General features: G+C 49.8%; 1 long non-coding RNA gene across 1 annotated transcript; it reads right to left on the bottom strand.

Moving 5' to 3' along the window:
* Window positions 1-14391: 14391 nt before the first annotated feature.
* On the bottom strand, window positions 14392-17916 carry LOC141027844 (uncharacterized). The gene is made up of 3 exons (XR_012189820.1): window positions 17621-17916; window positions 16243-16314; window positions 14392-14657 (listed from the first exon to the last, which is right to left on the bottom strand). It is a non-coding gene; the product is annotated as an uncharacterized lncRNA (long non-coding RNA).
* Window positions 17917-20470: the final 2554 nt, after the last annotated feature.

Below are 20470 nucleotides of genomic sequence, written 5' to 3'. Positions count from 1 at the left end.
AACCAGAATTACCATCTCGAAAGCAAAAATGTGTATGTTTGGATAATCTTTCTAGCATTTGATCGATAAAAGGTAAGGGGTAATGATCTTTCTTAGTAGCCTTATTTAATTTGCGGAAATCAATTACCATCCTATAACCTGTAATAATTCTTTGCGGAATCAATTCATCTTTATCATTAGGGACGACGGTAATACCTCCCTTCTTAGGGACGCAATGGACAGGACTTACCCACTAACTATCAGCAACGGGATAAATTATACCTGCCTCCAGGAGCTTTAGTATTTCTTTTCTTACCACTTCTTTCATCTTAGGATTCAGCCGTCATTGATGATCACGAACTGGTTTGGCATCTTCTTCCAAATTTATTTTATGTTGACATAGAGTGGGACTAATGCCCTTAAGATCATCAAGAGTGTATCCAATAGCAGCACGGTGCTTCTTCAGAGTTTTCAATAATCTCTCTTCTTCATGCTCTGAAAAGTTAGCACTAATAATAACTGGATATATCTTTTTCTCATCAAGATAAGCATATTTAAGAGTATCAGGCAACGGTTTAAGCTCAAACACGGGATCATCCTTGGGTGGAGGAGGATCCCCTAGGATTTCAACAGGAAAATTGTGTTTCAGGATAGGTTCCTGTTTAAAGAATACTTCATCTATTTCCCTTCTTTCATTCATAAACATATCATTTTCATGGTCTAGCAAATATTGTTCTAAAGGATCACTAGGAGGTACGGCAATAGAAGCAAGACCAATAATTTCATCCTTACTAGGCAATTCTTCTTCACGGTGTTGTCTACTAAATTTAGAGAAATTAAACTCATGAGACATATCACCCAAGCCAATAGTAACAACACTCTTTTCGCAGTCTATCCTAGCATTAACTGTGTTCGAGAAGGGTCTACCAAATATAATGGGACAAAAGCTATCTTGTGGGGAACGAAGAACAAGAAAATCAGCAGGGTATTTAGTTTTCCCACACAAGACTTCAACATCTCTTACAATTCCCATTGGTGAAATAGTATCTCTATTGGCAAGTTTAATTGTGACATCAATATCTTCTATCTCAGCAGGTGCAATATCATGCATAATGTCTTTGTATAAGTCATAAGGTATTGCACTAACACTAGCACCCATATCACACAAGCCATGATAACAATGATCTCCTATGTTAACAGAACTAACAGGCATGCCTACCACAGGTCTATGTTTATCTTTAGCACAAGGTTTAGCAATTCTAGCAGTTTCACCGCAGAAATAAATAACATGCCCATCAATATTATCAGCCAAGATATCTTTAACAATAGTAATATTAGGTTCATCTTTAACTTGCTCAGGAGGTGTATAAGTTCTAATATTGCTTTTACGAACCACAGTTGAAGCTTTAGCATGATCCTTTATCCTAACAGGGAAAGGTGGTTTCTCAACATAAGAAGTAGGAACAACAGGATCATTATAAGTGATAGTCTTTTCTTCAACTTTAGTAGGTGCAGCTACTTTTACTTCTATGGGAGGATGATATTTAAACCACTTCTCCTTGGGGAGATCAACATAAGTAGCAAAGGATTCACAGAAAGAAGCTACTATCTCAGAGTCAAGTCCATATTTAGTGCTAAATTTACGGAAAACATCGGTATCCATAAAAGATTTAACACAATCAAACTTAGGTGTCATACTTGACTCCTTACCTTCGTCGAGATCCCAATCTTCAGAGTTGCGTTTAATTCCATCCAATAAATTCCATTTGAATTCAATAGTCTTCATCATAAAAGAGCCAGCACAAGAAGTATCGAGCATGGTGCGATTGTTATCAGAAAGCCGAGCATAAAAACTTTGAATAATTATTTCTCTTGAGAGCTCATGATTGGGGCATGAATATAACATTGATTTAAGCCTCCCCCAAGCTTGAGCGATGCTTTCTCATTCGCGAGGCCAAAAAGTATATATATATAATTGCGATCACGATGAACAAGATGCATAGGATAAAACTTCTGATGACATTCCAATTTCAATCGTTTGTAGTTCCATGACCCCGTATCATCACATAGCCTATACCATGTCGATGCATCTCCCTCCAAAGATAAAGGGAAGACCTTCCTCTTAATAACATCGCCGGGTATACCTGCAAGCTTAAATAATCCACAAACTTCATCCACATAGATTAGGTGCTCATCAGGATGCTTTGTTCCATCTCCTGCAAAAGGATTAGCTAGCAGTTTTTCTAACATACCCGAAGGAACTTCAAAGGGAACATTTTCATTTTCAGTAGGTTGAGGAGCAACTCTTTGCTCTACAGGTCGGGGTGAAGATACCCCGAACAAGCCCCTCAGAGGATTACTTTCCATAGTAACAAGTGACAGTAAATTTCAGCACACTATATAAATTTTTCCTTACCAAATTCCACCTACCAAAGGCGCTTCACTCCCCGGCAACGGCGCCAGAAAAGAGTCTTGATGACCCACAAGTATAGGGGATCTATCGTAGTCCTTTCGGTAAGTAAGAGTGTCGAACCCAACGAGGAGCAGAAGGAAATGATAAGCGGTTTTCAGCAAGGTATTCTCTGCAAGTACTGAAATAAGTGGTAACAGATAGTTTTGTGATAGGATAATTTGTAACGAGCAACAAGTAAAAAAAGTAAATAAAGTGCAGCAAGGTGGCCCAATCCTTTTGCAGCAAAGGACAAGCCTGGACAAACTCTTATATAGATAAAAGCGCTCCCGAGGACACATGGGAATTATCGTCAAGCTAGTTTTCATCACGTTCATATGATTCGCGTTCGGTACTTTGATAATTTGATATGTGGGTGGACCGGTGCTTGGGTGCTGTTCTTACTTGAACAAGCATCCCACTTATGATTAACCTCTATTGCAAGCATCCGCAACTACAACAAAAGTATTAAGGTAAACCTAACCATAGCATGAAACATATGGATCCAAATCAGCCCCTTACGAAGCAACGCATAAACTAGGGTTTAAGCTTCTGTCACTCTAGCAACCCATCATCTACTTATTACTTCCCAATGCCTTCCTCTAGGCCCAAATAATGGTGAAGTGTTATGTAGTCGACGTTCACATAACACCACTAGAGGATAGACAACATACATCTCATCAAAATATCAAATGAATACCAAATTCACATGACTACTAATAGCAAGACTTCTCCCATGTCCTCAGGAACAAACGTAACTACTCACAAAGCATATTCATGTTCATAATCAGAGGGGTATTAATTTGCATATAGGATCTGAACATATGATCTTCCACCAAATAAACCAACTAGCATCAACTACAAGGAGTAATCAACACTACTAGCAACCTACTAGTACCAATCCCGGACTTGGAGACAAGAATTGGATACAAGAGATGAACTAGGGTTTTGAGAGGAGATGGTGCTGGTGAAGATGTTGATGGAGATGCCCTCTCCCAATGAGAGGAGCGTCGGTGATGACGATGGCGATGATTTCCCCCTCCCAGAGGGAAGTGTCCCCGGCAGAACAGCTCTGCCGGAGCCCTAGATTGGTTCCGCCAAGGTTCTGACTCGTGGCGGCGGAGTCTCGTCCCGAAAGGTTGCTTATGATTTTTTCCTCGACGAAAGACTTCATATAGCAGAAGATGGCCACCAGAGAGCCAACAGGGGGCCCATGAGGCGGGGGGGCGCGCCCCCCACCCTCGTGGACAGGTGGTGGCCCCCCCTGACGTATTTCTTCCGCTCAGTATTTTTTATTATTTCCAAAAATGACTTTCGTGGAGTTTCAGGACTTTTGAAGTTGTGCAGAATAGGTATCTAATATTTGCTCCTTTTCCAGCCCAGAATTCTAGCTGCCGGCATTCTCCCTCCTTATGCAAACCTTGTAAAATAAGAGAGAATAGGCATAAGTATTGTGACATAACGTGTAATAACAGCCCATAATGCAATAAATATCGATATAAAAGCATGATGCAAAATGGACGTATCAGTGTGTCCATCATGTACACGTCGTACGAAGAGGTGGTTGTCCAGCATCCGGTAAACGGCTGGTTTTGGCCCTGCTCCTCATCGTCATCGTTGTCCATACCGTCGATGTCTTCGGAGCCGTAATCGAGCATGTCGGTTAAGTCTTCGACAGAGGCTATGAAGTGGGCGGTGGGTGGGAAGTGAAATTCTCCGTCATCAGCCTCTAGTTCGAACCGGATATAATTCGGCTGTGAGTCCCCCGCTAAGGATAGTGCTTTTAATGAGTTTATCACGTCGCCTAGAGGCGAGTGCCGGAAAATGTCCGCAGAGCTGAATTCGAAGATCGATGCCTGGTCAAGCTCGACATACGCGGACACGCATGGTTCAGAACCTGTAGCCAGAAACGAGTCCGAGGTTCTGGTGACACAGATTCCACCCGAGGTTGGGTCTGTGTGCGGCTCCGACGCCGCGGAGACTGTGGCTTCCGTGGCGGGGTTGAGCTTCCCGTCCTCGGATGGCGCGATCTGCTCCGAATCTAGGGCCAGAGCAGTTACAGGTGCTATCTCCTGAGTATGGTCCGATGACAGATTTAGGTCATGTTCATCATGGTGACAGGGAGCGGCTGCCTTGGTCTCGAATCCGTCGAAGATCAAGTCTCTGCGGATATCCGCGACGTAGTTCAAGCTTCGAAATCTAACCTGATGGCCAGGGGCGTAGCTGTCGATCTGCTCCAGATGGCCAAGCGAGTTGGCTGGCAATGCGAAGCCGCCAAATACGAAGATCTGTCCGGGGAGCAAGACTTCCCCTTGGACGGCATTGTTGTAGATGATTGAAGGAGCCATCAAACCTTTTGACGATGGCACAGTGGAACTCTCAATGAAAGCACCAATGTCGGTGTCAAAACCGACGGATCTCGGGTAGGGGGTCCTGAACTGTGCGTCTAAGGTCGATGGTAACAGGAGACAAGGGACACAATGTTTACCCAGGTTCGGGCCCTCTCTATGGAGGTAATACCCTACTTCCTTCTTGATTGATCTTGAAGAATATTAATATTACAAGAGTTGATCTACCACGAGATCGTAATGGCTAAAACCCTAGAAGCCTAGCCTGTATGATTATGATCTTCCCTTCAGACTAAGCCCTTCGGTTTATACAAACACCGGAGGGGATTAGGGTTGTACAAAGTCGGTTATAGAGAAAGGAATCTTCATATTTGGACGCCAAGCTTGCGTTCCACGCCAAGGAGAGTCCCATCCGGACACGGGAGAGAGTCTTCGATCTCGTATCTTCACAGCCATTAGTCCGGCCCATGTCTAACAGGCCAGACGCCCGAGGACCCCTTAGTCCAGGACTCAGTGGGAAGTTTTGTCCCACCCCGGAAGTGGAAGAGGAGTTGGACCTTTTTATAAGGGATGTTCTTTCACATGCTATTGGAGCTTGAGAATAGAAGAGGCCCTCGCGCACTCCTCCTCCGCCGCCCGCCTCGTCACGACGCGCCGCGCCGCAGGTTGCGGGGTTGAGCCGAGCCGACCTCACACCTACGCGCTTATTTTTCCCAGTCACTAACGGAGAGTTCTCTGATGGCTGGGCCACGATCTGAGAGGTCAGATCGTGGGCCGTCACGGACTCGGACGTGGGTCGAGCCCACGTCTCTCCACGCGGCTGCGCCTATATATATAAGTGTGCGGTGTCTCCTAACCCTAGCCGCCACGATCAGATCACATCTGCTCCACGCGAACCGCCCACTGTCGTTCCTTTGCTGCTGCTGCCGCCCGTGACTCCATCCCGTCCGCCGCGTACACGGTCGACGGGAGAGCAGGTCTCCGAAACCCCGTCTCTCCGATTCCTGTACGGGAGAGAGGCGAATAGGTTTTTGGGAAGCGACTACACGACTGCTCGCTGTTCGTCTACTTCCTCTACGTCCGCGTCGCCCTCATCATCACCATGTCCACCGACGCCGAACGTGCCGCCGCCGAGAAAGCTGAAGCCGGCAAGAAGGCCGCCAAGGACGCCGCCGCTGCCACCAACGCCGCGGTCTCTGCATGGCCTACTGGAGGGTATAACTCGTTTATCCCGCTCCTACTGTTTTCTGTTTTAGCCATGCTAGTGTTATACGTAGATCTTTCTGCAATTAGCGTAGTATGTGCTTGCTTGACTGAATATCAGTATGCGTTTATTTGTGTCAATGCCATGCTAGTGATTTACTCATGGATTAATTTAATCGAGAAATTGCCTATTTTCTCAACAATCCAAAAACCTATTATGTGTAGGAATTTTTCGGCAAGTGGCTTTGCCACTGCACTGAAACTAGATAAGTTTACCAGTACGTACTTTAAGCGTTGGCAGACAAAGACCACTTTATGGCTCACGGCTATGAACGTGTTCTGGGTCATTGGTGTCTCCACGGGAACGATTGCTCCTGAACAGGAGAAGGCGTTCAAGGAGGCCACCATTGTGTTTCTCGGAGCAGTTCTTAGCGTGATCGGAGATAAACTGGTCGACGGATATTTACATGTGCATGTCGCCAAGGACCTGTGGGAGGCGCTCGAATCTATGTTCGGGGCTGCCGATGTCGGGAGCAAGATGTATATTATAGAGCAGTTCCACGACTACAAGATAGTTGAAAACCGTCATGTATTGGAGCAGGCTCATGAGATACTATGCATTGTTAAGGAACTTGAGCTTCTTAAGTGCGAGTTCCCAGGCAAGTTTGTCGTGGGCTGCATAATCGCTAAGCTCCCTAATTCCTGGAGGAACTTTTCCACCACTCTGAAACATCATAGGCATGAATTCTCTTTGGAGGATGTCATTGGCCATCTGAGTGTTGAGCAGAATTCGAGGGCAAAAGACTCGCACGAAAAAGGGCCGAAGGGACTTCTGTCGCCAACATGGTGAACCAGAAGAACTTCAACTCCCACAAGCCCAAGGGAAAGAACGGTGTCCAACACAATACCGACTTTAAGAAGAAGGTTAAGAAGACCTTCAAGAAGAACAAGAAGGATGAGGGCTGCTTTACCTGTGGTTCGGTTGACCATTGGGACAACAAGTGCCCAAACAAGTACAAGAAGCCAGGACAGGACTCCAAGTCTGTCAACATGATTGTGGGCAACAATGAGAATGGTGCATCTGGGTACGGTAATTTATTTACTATTTTTTCAGTGTTTCAGCCCACCGATTGGTGGGTGGACACAGGTGCAGGTGTTCATGTGTGTGCTGACATTTCATTGTTTTCCTCTTACCAGGTCACAGGCCACGGGTCTGTATTGATGGGGAATGGCGCGAGTGCTTCTGTTCATGGTGTTGGCACGACCGATCTGAAGTTTACTTTGGGAAGGATCGTGCAGCATGTCCCCGCTATCAAGAAGAACCTCGTTAGTGGCTCCCTTCTATGTAGAGAAGGATTTAAGTTGGTTTTCGAGTCTAATAAATTAGTTGTTACAAAATATGGACTCTTTGTTGGAAAAGGTTATGAGAGCGGAGGGATGTTTCACCTTTCCCTCGCAGATTTTTGTAATAAAGTCGTGAACCATATTCATTCGAATATTAATGAATCTGAAGTTTGGCATTCGCATCTTTGTCACATTAGTTTCGGTGTTATGACGCGGCTAGCCAAGTTGGATTTAATCCCGAGTTTCACTTTAGCCAAAGGTTCTAAGTGCCTTTCATGTGTGCAAGCTAAGCAACCTCGCAAGCCTCACAAGGACGCGGAGGAGAGACACTTGGCACCATTAGAACTCATACATTCTGATCTTTGTGAGATGAATGGTGTGTTGACTAAAGGTGGAAATAAATACTTCATGACATTGATAGATGATTCCACTATATATTGCTATGTGTATCTGTTAAATACTAAAGATGAGGCTCTACACTACTTTAAAATCTATAAAGTAGAAGTTGAGAATCAACTTGAAAAGAAAATTAAACGAGTCCGATCAGATCATGGTGGAGAGTACTTCTCGAGTGAGTTTGATTCTTTTTGTGCGGAACACGGCATTATTCATGAGAGGACGCCTCCCTATTCACCCCAGTAAAATAGGGTTGCCGAACGGAAAAACCGTACTCTAACTGATTTGGTTAACGCCATGTTAGATACATCGGGTTTATCCAAGGCATGGTGGGGGGAGGCTATATTGACGGCATGTCATGTCCTGAATAAAGTTCCGGCAAAGGATAATGAGATCACTCCCTATGAGAAATGGGCGAAGAGAAGGACAACACTCTCGTACTTGCGTAATTGGGGCTGTTTGGCGAAAGTCAATGTGCCGATCCCCAAAAAGCGTAAGCTTGGACCCAAGACGATGGACTGCGTTGGCTATAGATTTCTAGTAGTGAAATCTGAGGTACCTGACCAGAAGGTCGGTACAATTATGGAGTCTAAGGATGCTACGTTCTTCGAGGATATTTTTCCTATGAGAGATATGCAAAGCACTTCTAGACAGGAATCTGAGGAGACTCCTGAGCCTGCCATTCCTATGGATTATTATGAACAAACACATGATGAAAATCCTGAGGAGGATGACGAGGAAAGCCTTGGTAGGGGCAAGAGACAAAGGACTGCAAAGACCTTTGGTGATGATTTCTTCGTGTACCTCGTGGATGATACTCCCACTTCTATTTCAGAAGCGTATGCCTCTCCAGAAGCTGACTACTGGAAGGATGCGGTCCGTAGCGAGATGGATTCCATCATGGCTAACGGGACATGGGAGATCACTGAGCGTCCCTATGGTTGCAAACCATTCGGATGTAAGTGGGTGTTCAAAAAGAAGCTTAGGCCCGATGGTATGATGGAAAAGTACAAGGCTAGGCTTGTGGCCAAGGGCTATGACCAGAAAGAAGAGGAAGATTTCTTCGATACTTATTCGCCTGTGGCTAGACTGACCACCATTCGAGTATTACTCTCGTTGGCGGCCTCGCATGGTCTTCTCGTCCACCAGATGGATGTTAAGACGGCTTTTCTAAATGGAGAGCTAAATGAGGAAATCTACATGCAACAGCCAGATGGCTTTGTGATAGATGGTCAGGAAAGAAAGGTGTGCAGGTTGCTGAAATCTTTATATGGCCTGAAGCAAGCACCTAAGCAATGGCATGATAATTTTAATACAACTCTGACATCTGTTGGCTTCGTTGTTAATGAAGCTGACAAATGTGTATACTATCGCCATGGTGGGGGCGAAGGAGTTATACTATGCTTGTATGCTGATGACATACTGATATTCGGAACCAATCTCAAAGTCATTGAGGAGGTCAAGTCGTTTCTGTCTCAGAACTTTGAGATGAAAGACCTAGGTGTGGCTGATGTTATCTTGAACATCAAGCTACCGAGAGAAAATGAGGGTGGGATTACACTTCTGAAATCCCATTATGTTGAGAAGGTGTTGAGCCGTTTTGGATACTCAGACTGCAAACCATCTCAAACACCATATGATCGTAGTGTGTTGCTTCGAAAGTTCGAAGGAATAACTAAGGATCAACTGAGATACTCTCAAATCATTGGTTCACTCATGTACCTAACGAGTGCAACGAGGCCTGACATCGCGTTTGTTGTGAGCAAACTGAGCCGGTTTGTTTCCAACCCGGGTGATGTGCATTGGCATGCTATTGAGAGAGTTATGCGCTATCTGAAGGGTACTATGAACTACGGACTTCACTATACGGGATACCCGTCGGTACTTGAAGGGTATAGTGGTGTGAATTGGATCTCTGATGATGATGAGATGAAGGCCACAATTGGGTATATGTTTACTCTTGGAGGTGGCGCTGTTTCCTGGAAGTCTTGCAAGCAAACGATCTTAACGAGATCGACAATGGAAGCAGAATTAACAGCATTAGACACATCTGGTGTCGAAGCAGGATGGCTTCGAGATCTTTTGATGGACTTGCCATTGGTTGATAAGCCGGTTCCGGCTATCCTTATGAACTGTGACAATCAGACTGTCATCACCAAGGTGAAGAGTTCAAAGGACAACATGAAGTCCAACAAACACATAAGAATGAGATTAAAAGCTATCAGAAAATTAAGAAACTCCAGAGTGATAGCGTTGGAGTATGTCCATACGGCTAAGAATCTGGCAGATCCCTTCACAAAAGGGCTATCACGTGTTGTGATAGATAGTGCATCGAGGGAGATGGGTATGAGACCCACATGAGTTGCCATGGTGGTAACCCAACCTATGTGATCGGAGATCCCGTGAAGTAGGACCTGGGAAAACAAGCCAGTGGTGAACTGAGGAGAGTAACTATACTAACCCACTCCGTTGGAGATGCAATACTCTCGATACTGTATGGTAGGATGACTATTGTCTTAATGTGTTCCAAAGCTTATGTAAGCAAGATGCTACCCTATAGAGCGATCTTTGGAAGAACACACCTATGTGAGCCCGACTGCTGGTCACAGTCTATGAGATTGGGGTGATCTCTAGTAAGCTCATGAATAGGCCAGGAGTGTGACTTATATGCTCCACCCGAGGGGTCAGCCTTCGGCAGCCTAGTACTAATAAGACATGTGGTGAAACTTCTTTACACCAAACTGACAATTCAAGGCATAGTCCATTGTTCAGTTGTAAAGGAGTGTAGCTGCTTGCTCTAGGTGAAGTTCAACCTTAACAGGTCTTCACTGAAACACTGGTATATCGAAACAGCAATTGGCACAGAGGACACAATGGACTCTCGAGATCTGGTGGGGGATTGCTGAAATTTGGGATGGGCTTTAGGCCCATATAGCAATTTATGAAAAATCTCTAAGGGCCCATGTGGGTTTATTGACACTAGGTGGAGGTGGGAAGTTTAGTCCCACCCCGGAAGTGGAAGAGGAGTTGGACCTTTTTATAAGGGATGTTCTTTCACATGCTATTGGAGCTTGAGAATAGAAGAGGCCCTCGCGCACTCCTCCTCCGCCGCCCGCCTCGTCACGACGCGCCGCGCCGCGGGTTGCGGGATTGAGCCGAGCCGACCTCACACCTACGCGCTTATTTTTCCCAGTCACTGACGGAGAGTTCTCTCACAGCTGGGCCACGATCTGAGACGTCGGATCATGGGCTGTCACGGACTCGGACGTGGGTCGAGCCCACGTCTCTCCACGTGGCTGCGCCTATATATATAAGTGTGCGGTGTCTCCTAACCCTAGCCGCCACGATCAGATCACATCTGCTCCACGCGAACCGCCCACCGTCGTTCCTTTGCTGCTGCTGCCGCCGGTGACTCCATCCCGTCCGTCGCGTACACGGTCGACGGGAGAGCAGGCCTCCGAAACCCCGTCTCTCCGGTCCTGTACGGGAGAGAGGCGAATAGGTTTTTGGGAAGCGACTACGCAACTGCTCGCTGTTCGTCTACTTCCTCTACGTCCGCGTCGCCCTCATCATCACCATGTCCACCGACGCCGAACGTGCCGCCGCCGAGAAAGCTGAAGCCGACAAGAAGGCCGCCGAGGACACCGCCGCCGCCACCAACGCCGCGGTCTCTGCATGGCCTACCGGAGGTTATAACTCGTTTATCCTGCTCCTACTGTTTTCTGTTTTAGCCATGCTAGCGTTATACGTAGATTTTTCTGCAATTAGCGTAGTATGTGCTTGCTTGACTGAATATTAGTATGCGTTTATTTGTGTCAATGCCATGCTAGTGATTTACTCATGGATTAATTTAAGGCCACTGCTACAGATCAGCCGGCTGATTTCCCTGAGAAATCAGTCGGGTCCTGTGCCGTCGATCCAACGCTCGTCGCCCGTTGGATCCGGTCAGCACATCATGCTGCAAACTCGGTAGCCGCACCAGCATCAGCGGGACGGAACGTTGCAGAGCTCCGCCGCCCCATCGGAGTGTTCCACGGCAGCTGCAGCTTTGCCGCCCTGCCCGCCACCACCACGCCGCGCTGCACTACAGCTCCGCCCTCCACCGGAGTGTTGCACTGCAGCTCCGCCGCCCTGTGCATAGCACCGCGCCCTGCTCCACTGCAGCTCTGTCGCCAGCCGCCCCACCGGAGTGTTGCACTGCAACTCCGCCGCCCTGGCGCGTAGCATCACGCTGTTGTGCTGCAGCTGCATTGCTACACCAACCTCCCCCCGAGAGTCGTCAGAGTCGCTGCATCGAGCCGCCGACGAGCGTTGCACGAGTGCTGCATTGGAGCACGGGTAACCGCCGACGAGCGATCCGTTGAAGCTCCGACGCCGGCGACTTATATCACCAGCAGTAGCGGCGACGAGATTGCATCGTAGCGCCGACGAGGTTGCATCACAGCACAGCGCTGTGAACGAGTTGTTGGGTCGCAGCTCGCGGCCGTGGACGCGTTGCTGCATTGCAGCACCGACGGTCGTCGACGAGCGCCGTGCCGCATCGCCTGCAGCACCAAACGAGCGGCCGCCCTCCCGCCTGTGTGTTGCGTCACAGCAGTGCGTCGAGCGTCGCCCACGCTGGGTTGCGGCCCCACGGCGACGGCGGTGATGCAGCTGGTGGTGTGCATTGTCCCTCCTCTTTTGGTTCGCAGCAGCGGCGCGCCATGGGAGCTACTCCCTCGAGCTGGGATGAACAGAATTGGGAGAAGGAAAATGTGCGGAGGAGATAAGCTCGCTGGAGGAGGGGGAAGCGGTGGATGGGCCCGGGGACACGTGTCGAGCGCTACGCGTGGTTTACGTCTGTGAGAGATCAGTCGGTTGGTTTTAATACTTTTCCTTCATTTAATCGAGAAATTGCCTATTTTCTCAACAGCATATGTGTTTGCTTCTCGTAGATGACCCCAACGAAGATTTTTTTTCTCTTTCTTTGCGTGATGTAGTCTTTTTCGCTGGCTCGTCGCGCCGTGATGTGTGGATCTGCCAAAGCTTGATGTTGGCCGGCTGCCGTGGGTGTGATGTGGTTCGGGGTGGCTGTTTGTCGATGCAGATCGGATCGAGTCCGTGTGACCGGCCCGGTGTCGATGCGCTCGTAGGCATAGCTGGCTGCTGAGTGCTGACCGACCCATGGTGTTGATGTAGATCGCGTGGCTCGATGGAGACGATGTCGCGTATGGCAGAGTGGACGGTGGGTCCGAACCGGGATGGGGCCGCGCGCCAAGTCTACAATGATGTAGAGACGCGCGGCTCTCACAAGTCGACGAAGGCTGGAAGGGCTCGATGTAGATCGTCTGGTCCGATGCCGATCCGCTCAAGCATGTGGTGGGAAAAAAAGCTACTGTACATACGTGTGCATGAGACCTAACCTTGCATGGATCCTGAAGCTGACCGCTCGCTGTGTTACACCTCGGTCGTGTGGATGTAGATCGCATCAAGGTCGTTCGCCCTCCCAGTGTTGATGCACCCGTGCGTGCTGGAGGTGCACGCCCGCGAAGCGGACACCTCGGCCGGCGAGAGTCGATGGAGTTCTTGACGCCGCTGCGATTTCTATGCTAGTTTTCACCGGATTTTGAGGATCGTCCGATTTATTTCGTTGGCTAAAAGAGATCAATCAAGAAGACGGGAACTGGAAATAAACTTTCTGAACTAATCTGATCAAAGGTCAGATCGGGCGCCACACCCAAGGATTGAGGAGATTAATCTCTCCGGAGGCGGCGCCCTACGGAAGTGGTTGAAGGTTCGAGGTGTCAGGAGGGGACGACGCCAGAAGGGCACGGCAGGAAGGGGATGAGCTGCAATCGTGATGTTGATTTTCTCCTGTAAAATTAAAATTAGATGTGATATTTTGCCTAGCAGATTGGTTCTTAGTTTGCCGTGACGTTGATTTTCTCCTGTAAAATTAGAATGTTAATTTACATGTTTGCAGTAATCTTTTGAACATAATAGATAATATGACTTGATAGATAATACTATAGTAGTTCGTACCATATTTAATATTTGGAGCTCTTGGCGGTCACCCTCTTTTTCCGGCCTATGGGCCAGCCCTGGAGTTGGAGACGAACAAGCGTAGGGGGACAAAGAGGATCGACGTGAATTGTTTTATTTGCATTTATGTGATCTTAATTTTTTATTTCAAATTCACAGGATGCGCACCTATGTTCTACAGAAGGGACAAGCCATTTGTGAAGGATCTGGCCATGTTTGGTCCAGTGCCATGGTCCCTCCCTCGACCGCCTATTCGCCCACCGCCAGAAGCGCCAGTGAGGCCAGAGGGCAGGAAGGCCTGGGGGTGACAAGGACGGGGGTGCGGAAGGCCTGGAGGAGCAGGGCCGGGCAGGCATGGGGGCAGCAAAACCTGGAAGGGGAGGAGGGGGCATGGCTAGGGCGAGCACTCGCCATTTCCATAGGGGTTGGCTTGATGGAAATACGGTCTTTTAAATGCTACATCTTGGGCGGTATTGGAGCTTACGTCATCTTGCACATGGTCAAGTGCTTCATGACTATGACTCCGTAGCTTTGGCCGGTAATCATCTGTGATGCCCTCGATTCGATCGTACACTAATCATACACGCAAATGTGTACGATCAAGATCAAGGACTCACGGGAAGATATCACAACACAACTCTAGACACAAAATAAAATAATACAAGCTCTATATTATAAGCCAGGGGCCTCGAGGGCTCGAATACATAAGCTCGAATACACAAGAGTTAGCGGAAGCAACAATATCTGAGTACAGACATAAGTTAGACAAGTTTGCCTTAAGAAGGCCAGCACAAAAGCATCTACGATCGAAAAGGCAAGGCCTCCTGCCTGGGAGCCTCCTAACTACTCCTGGTCGTCGGCGGTCTCCACGTAGTAGTAGGTATCGACGGTGGCATCTGGCTCGTGGGCTCCGACATCTGGTTGCATCAACCGGAAAGAAGAAGAAAGGGGGGAAAGGGAGAGCAAAGCAACCGTGAGTACTCATCCAAAGTACTCGCAAGCAAGGATCTACACTACATATGCATCGGTATCAATGAACAGGGTTGTATCTGTGGACTGGACTGCAGAATGCTAGAAGAGAAGGGGGAAGCCTAGCCTATCGAAGACTAGCATCTTCTGGAAACCATCATCTTGCAGCAACAGGAGGGAGTAGAGTAGCATAAAGTAAAGTAGTAGTAGTGTTATCAACCTCAGACAGAGATCCTTTCTCGACTCCCTGTGAGAAAGCAATCCCAGAGCCATACTATCCATTTCTCATATCCATGTCTCATCTCAAGTATCCAGTTCTAGTTGTATCGATCGGGATACAACTCCAAGTGTCCGTTACCATAGGACAGGCTATCGATAAATGTTTTCTTTCCTGCAGGGGTGCACCAACTTACCCACCACGCTCAATTGACTCCGGCTGGACACACTTTCCTGGGTCATGCTCGGCCTCGGCCAAACAATACGCCGCACCCGACTTAGGACTAATAGAGAGGTCAGCACACCGGACTAAACCTATACCCCCAGGGGTCATGGGCCATCGCCCCGGGAACTCCTGCACGTTGCGAACGCGGCCCGTGAGCAGACCTAGCTACCTCCTGAAAAAAGGCAGGTGCTTCCAGTCCAACCCGACGCGCGCCACTCAGTCGCTGACGTCTATTAAGCTTCGACTGATGTATACGACGCAGAACGCCCATACTATGCCCACGTGATGGTTAGTGCTATCAGACCAGAGGCCCCTCGGATCAAATATCCAAATCGTAGTGGATTAGGAGCACGCGGTAACAAGCAGAGACTCACGAAAGATGTGACCCCGTTGCCCCGTCTCGAGGACTTGCGGCAAGGGCTAGGAATGCCCGGCCACGCCTCATAATTATCTCGCGGGCACCCTCCAGGTCAACCCGTCTCCACATCACTCGCGGGTACCCCTCAGGGTCGACCCGCCCTTCCAAGTAACAGTTGTAAAGTCCAAGTATCCGTGTGTCCAAACATCAAGGGGAAAACCTGAGGAATCACCCCCGGTGAATTCCACTCGATGTAATCATCAAGGTGAACGTAAGAGGAACCACCCCGAGGTTCACACTTGAGGGGTTGCACGACAGAGTCGTATCGGAAGTGGTTAAGGCGGAATCACCCTCGATGACCATGACCGAATAACTACACTATAGGGTTAACATCAGAAGTGCTGTAGAGGTCTCACCCTCAGCACTCGATAGGAACCCAGTAGTGTCGAGCAACTAAGGGGAAAGTGATGTGCGGTGCCGGGGCCTGGTCTTCGATCCCGTTGATCGGGTCTTCAATGATGAAGCAGGGGCAACAAGGACAAGGTGGGGTCACTAATGGATCACTAACCAACCTATACTAAGCAGTTTAGGATAAGCAGGTAGTTAACAATGAGCAGGTTACAAAAGCAGGCTATGCATCAGAATAGGAGCAAACAATAACAGTAGCAAAATCTAATGCAAGCATGAGAGAATGGAATGGGTGATATCGAGATGATCAAAGGGGGGGGCTTGCCTGGTTGCTCACACAAGGAGGGGTCGTCGGTGACGTAGTCGATCATAGCGGCATCAGCAGCCGCCACGGGGTCTACCGAAGAGAAGAGGGGGGAGAAACAGTAAATACAAGGCACACCGATGCATGACATGACAATAAGCAGCACTAGGCATGTTCTAACGTAGTACTACGCGATACCGGCGAAGGGGGACAACATCCGGGAATGTTTTCCCGAAGTTTGGCATATTCGGACAAACGAAAGGGAGGGGAAAGGTTGCATGTTCGCTATGCTAGGGGCATGTGACAGATGAACCGACCGCGTATTCGGATACGTCTCGTCGTTCTGAACAACTTTCAGTATAACGTATTTTCATCCGAGCTACGGATTATTTTACATTAATTTTTAAAGATTTAAAACATTTTTAGGATTTATTTAATTATTTTAAATCAACAATATCCGGAATAGTGCATGCTGACATCATCATGACGTCAGCATGACGTCAGCAGTCAACGGGGCGTTGAATGGGTCAAACTGACGTGTGGGTCCCAGCTGTCATACCCTGTTTAATCTAATTAGGGTTTAACTAATCTAATTACTGTTTAATTAAACTAACTAATTAATTAGATCACTAAACAGAGCTAATTAACTTAATTAATTCACTAATTAATTATTTTATTTATTATTATTATTTAATTCTTTTTTTAAGGTTCTGGGGCCGGGCCCACTGGTCATAGGCACAGGGGCCTTAAAGGGCATACGGGAAGGCGAGTGCGGGCGAAGCCGCAGCCCTGCCCGGTAACGAGGCGAGGCCGGAACGGGGCCGGAGCGGGCGTGTGTACGCCGGCGCCCGACGCGGCCAGCGGGGGGGGGGGGGGGGGGGGGAGGAAGGGGGCCGGCGCGTGGCTCGTGGCCGCGGCCGGAGCAGCGGCGTGGCGGGGCGAGGGGACAGGGCGGCGCCGGCAGCGGTGTGCGGTAGGGCCTGCAAGCGGAGGCCGTGATCGGGCTGCAGCAGCGCGGCGGCAGGCGCGTGTGGGGGCGGACGGCTGCGCTAGCCGAAGCAACGAGCAGCAGCGTGCGGGGGGAGGTGCGCGGGCGCGCCGGGGCGGCGGCAATAGCAGCAGCCAGCGGCGACAGAGCAATTAGCAGCAGGGGTAGAGCAACAGAAGCAGCGCGCGGCAAAGAAAGATGTAGCGCGGGCGTAGGCACGGGCGCGGGTGCGGGCGCGTGCGGGCAAGCGCGCGTAGGGCGGCCAAGGTCGTGGCCGGACGCGCGCGTTGGGCGCGGCCCCCACGGGGGGGGGGGGGGGGGGGGGGGGCACGGCAGGGCGCGGGCGGACGTGCGAGTGGCGACGGTGACGGGCGCACTGAGCAGGGCAGAGAGGAGAGGGGGGTCGCTCACATCATTGGAGAGAGGAGGACGGCGAGGGAGAAGCGGGGACGAGGCAGTCCGGCGGTGAGGCGGCGTCGGCGCGGTCGGTGACGACGGGCGTCGGGGCGGCGCGGGGTCGATCCCGATCCTGTCCGGGTCGAGGGGGGCCGGGCGCCGTGCGGGACGAGAAGGCGGGCGCCGGCGAGGTGGGCAGCGGGGCGAGGTGGCGACACGCCAAGGGTGGGGCGGCGTTCGTCGGCGGGGTCGGGCCGATCTCCTTTATCCCGATCAGAAGGAACAGAGGAGGCGTGGGGAGAGTGAGGGATCGAGGGGAGTGGGGATCGCGGTTTAGGGTTTCGGGGGATAGGGCCATATAGGCCAGGGGAAGTGCGGGGTGGGCCGACTGGCTAGCTCAAGGCCCAGCTAGGCCGGGCGGCTCCCCTTTTTATTTGCTTTTGTCTTTTTCCTTTTCTTTTATTTCTATTGAAAAAAGGATAGCTACTGTTTTGGATGAAATCAAGGCATCAAATGATTTTTTGTTGAATGTGAAACTTAGCAAATAATTCAGGTTCAACGTTGTGGTGTTGCCTAAAAAGTTTCAGGGCCAAAGGAATTGTTCAAGCAATTTTAGAAATGGAAAAGGACATCTTAAATACTGCTGGACCAGGTAATAAATTCCCAAGGGCAATTTGGGAATTCCAAAAATGTTGGCTTCAACATGACAAATATCTAGGGATTATTTGCCATAGGATGAACTATTTTAATTGCATGAAAGAAGAAGCAAATATTTGACATGCAATTTGAATTTGAATTTGAAGCAGATTTTGGACAAGTGGCATTTTGGCATGATGATCATGATGTTGGGGAACGTAGCAGAAATTCAAAATTTTCTACGAGTCACCAAGATCAATCTATGGAGTAATCTAGCAACGAGGGGAAGGGGAGTGCATCTACATACCATTGTAGATCGCGAGCGGAAGCGTTCAAGAGAACGGGGTTGATGGAGTCGTACTCGTCGTGATCCAAATCACCGATGATCCTAGCGCCGAACGGACGGCACCTCCGCGTTCAACACACATACGGAGCAGCGATGTCTCCTCCTTCTTGATCCAGCAAGGGGGAGGAGAGGTTGATGAAGATCCAGCAGCACGACGGCGTGGTGGTGGAAGTAGCGGGATCCCGGCAGGGCTTCGCCAAGCGCAAGCGGGGAGGAAGAGGTGTCACGGGAGGGAGAGGGAGGCGCCAGGGCTTAGGGTTTGCTGCCCTCCCTTCCCCCACTATATATAGGGCCAAGGGAGAGGGGGGGCGCAGCCTTGGCCCTTCCTCCAAGGAAGGGTGCGGCCAGGGAGGAGTCCTTCCCCCCCAAGGCACCTCGGAGGTGCCTTCCCCCTTTAGGACTCTCCCTTTTCCTTATCTCTTGGCGCATGGGCCTCTTGGGGCTGGTGCCCTTGGCCCATATAGGCCAAGGCGCACCCCCTACAGCCCATGTGGCCCCCCGGGGCTGGTGGACCCCCTTGGTGGACCCCCGGACCCCTTTCGGCACTCCCGGTACAATACCGATAAAGTGCGAAACTTTTCCGGCGACCAAAATAAGACTTCCCATATATAAATCTTTACCTCCGGACCATTTCGGAACTCCTCGTGACGTCCGGGATCTCATCCGGGACTCCGAACAACTTTCGGGTTACCGCATACTAATATCTCTATAACCCTAGCATCACCGAACCTTAAGTGTGTAGACCCTACGGGTTCGGGAGACAAGCAGACATGACCGAGACGACTCTCCGGTCAATAACCAACAGCGGGATCTGGATACCCATGTTGGCTCCCACATGCTCCTCGATGATCTCATCAGATGAACCACGATGTTGAGGATTCAATCAATCCCGTATACAATTCCCTTTGTCTACCGGTATGTTACTTGCCCGAGATTCGATCGTTGGTATCCCGATACGTTGTTCAATCTCGTTACCGGCAAGTCTCTTTACTCGTTCCGTAACTCACATCATCCCGTGATCAACTCCTTGGTCACATTGTGCACATTATGATGATGTCCTACCGAGTGGGCCCAGAGGTACCGCTCCGTTTACACGGAGTGACAAATCCGAGTCTTGATTCTGTTGGGTAACGTAGCAGAAATTCAAAATTTTCTACGCATCACCAAGATCAATCTATGGAGTAATCTAGCAACGAGGGGAAGGGGAGTGCATCTACATACCCTTGTAGATCGCGAGCGGAAGCGTTCAAGTGAACGGGGTTGATGGAGTCGTACTCGTCGTGATCCAAATCACCGATGACCGAGCGCCGAACGGACGGCACCTCCGCGTTCAACACACGTACGGAGCAGCGACGTCTCCTCCTTCTTGATCCAGCAAGGGGGGAGGAGAGGTTGATGGAGATCCAGCAGCACGACGGCGTGGTGGTGGAAGTAGCGGGATTCCAACAGGGCTTCGCCAAGCGCTGCGGGAGGAGGGAGATGTGTTACGGGAGGGAGAGGGAGGCGCCAGGGCTTAGGTTCTTGCTGCCCTCCCTCCCCCCACTATATATAGGGCCAAGGGAGAGGGGGGGCGCAGCCTTGGCCCATCCTCCAAGGAAGGGTGCGGCCAGGGAGGAGTCCTTCCTCCCCAAGGCATTCCCCCTTTAGGACTCTCCGTTTTTTTATCTCTTGGCGCATGGGCCTCTTGGGGCTGGTGCCCTTGGCCCATATAGGCCAAGGCGCACCCCCTACAGCCCATTCCGGAACTCCTCGTGACGTCCGGGATCTCATCCGGGACTCCGAACAACTTTCGGGTTACCGCATACTAATATCTCTACAACCCTAGCGTCACCGAACCTTAAGTGCGTAGACCCTACGGGTTCGGGAACCATGCAGACATGACC

Source organism: Aegilops tauschii, chromosome 7, assembly GCF_002575655.3.
Source record: "Aegilops tauschii subsp. strangulata cultivar AL8/78 chromosome 7, Aet v6.0, whole genome shotgun sequence".
NCBI classification, from domain to species: domain Eukaryota; kingdom Viridiplantae; phylum Streptophyta; class Magnoliopsida; order Poales; family Poaceae; genus Aegilops; species Aegilops tauschii.
The sequence above is the reverse complement of the archived record's forward strand: the minus strand, read 5'-3'. Positions and strand labels throughout refer to the sequence as shown.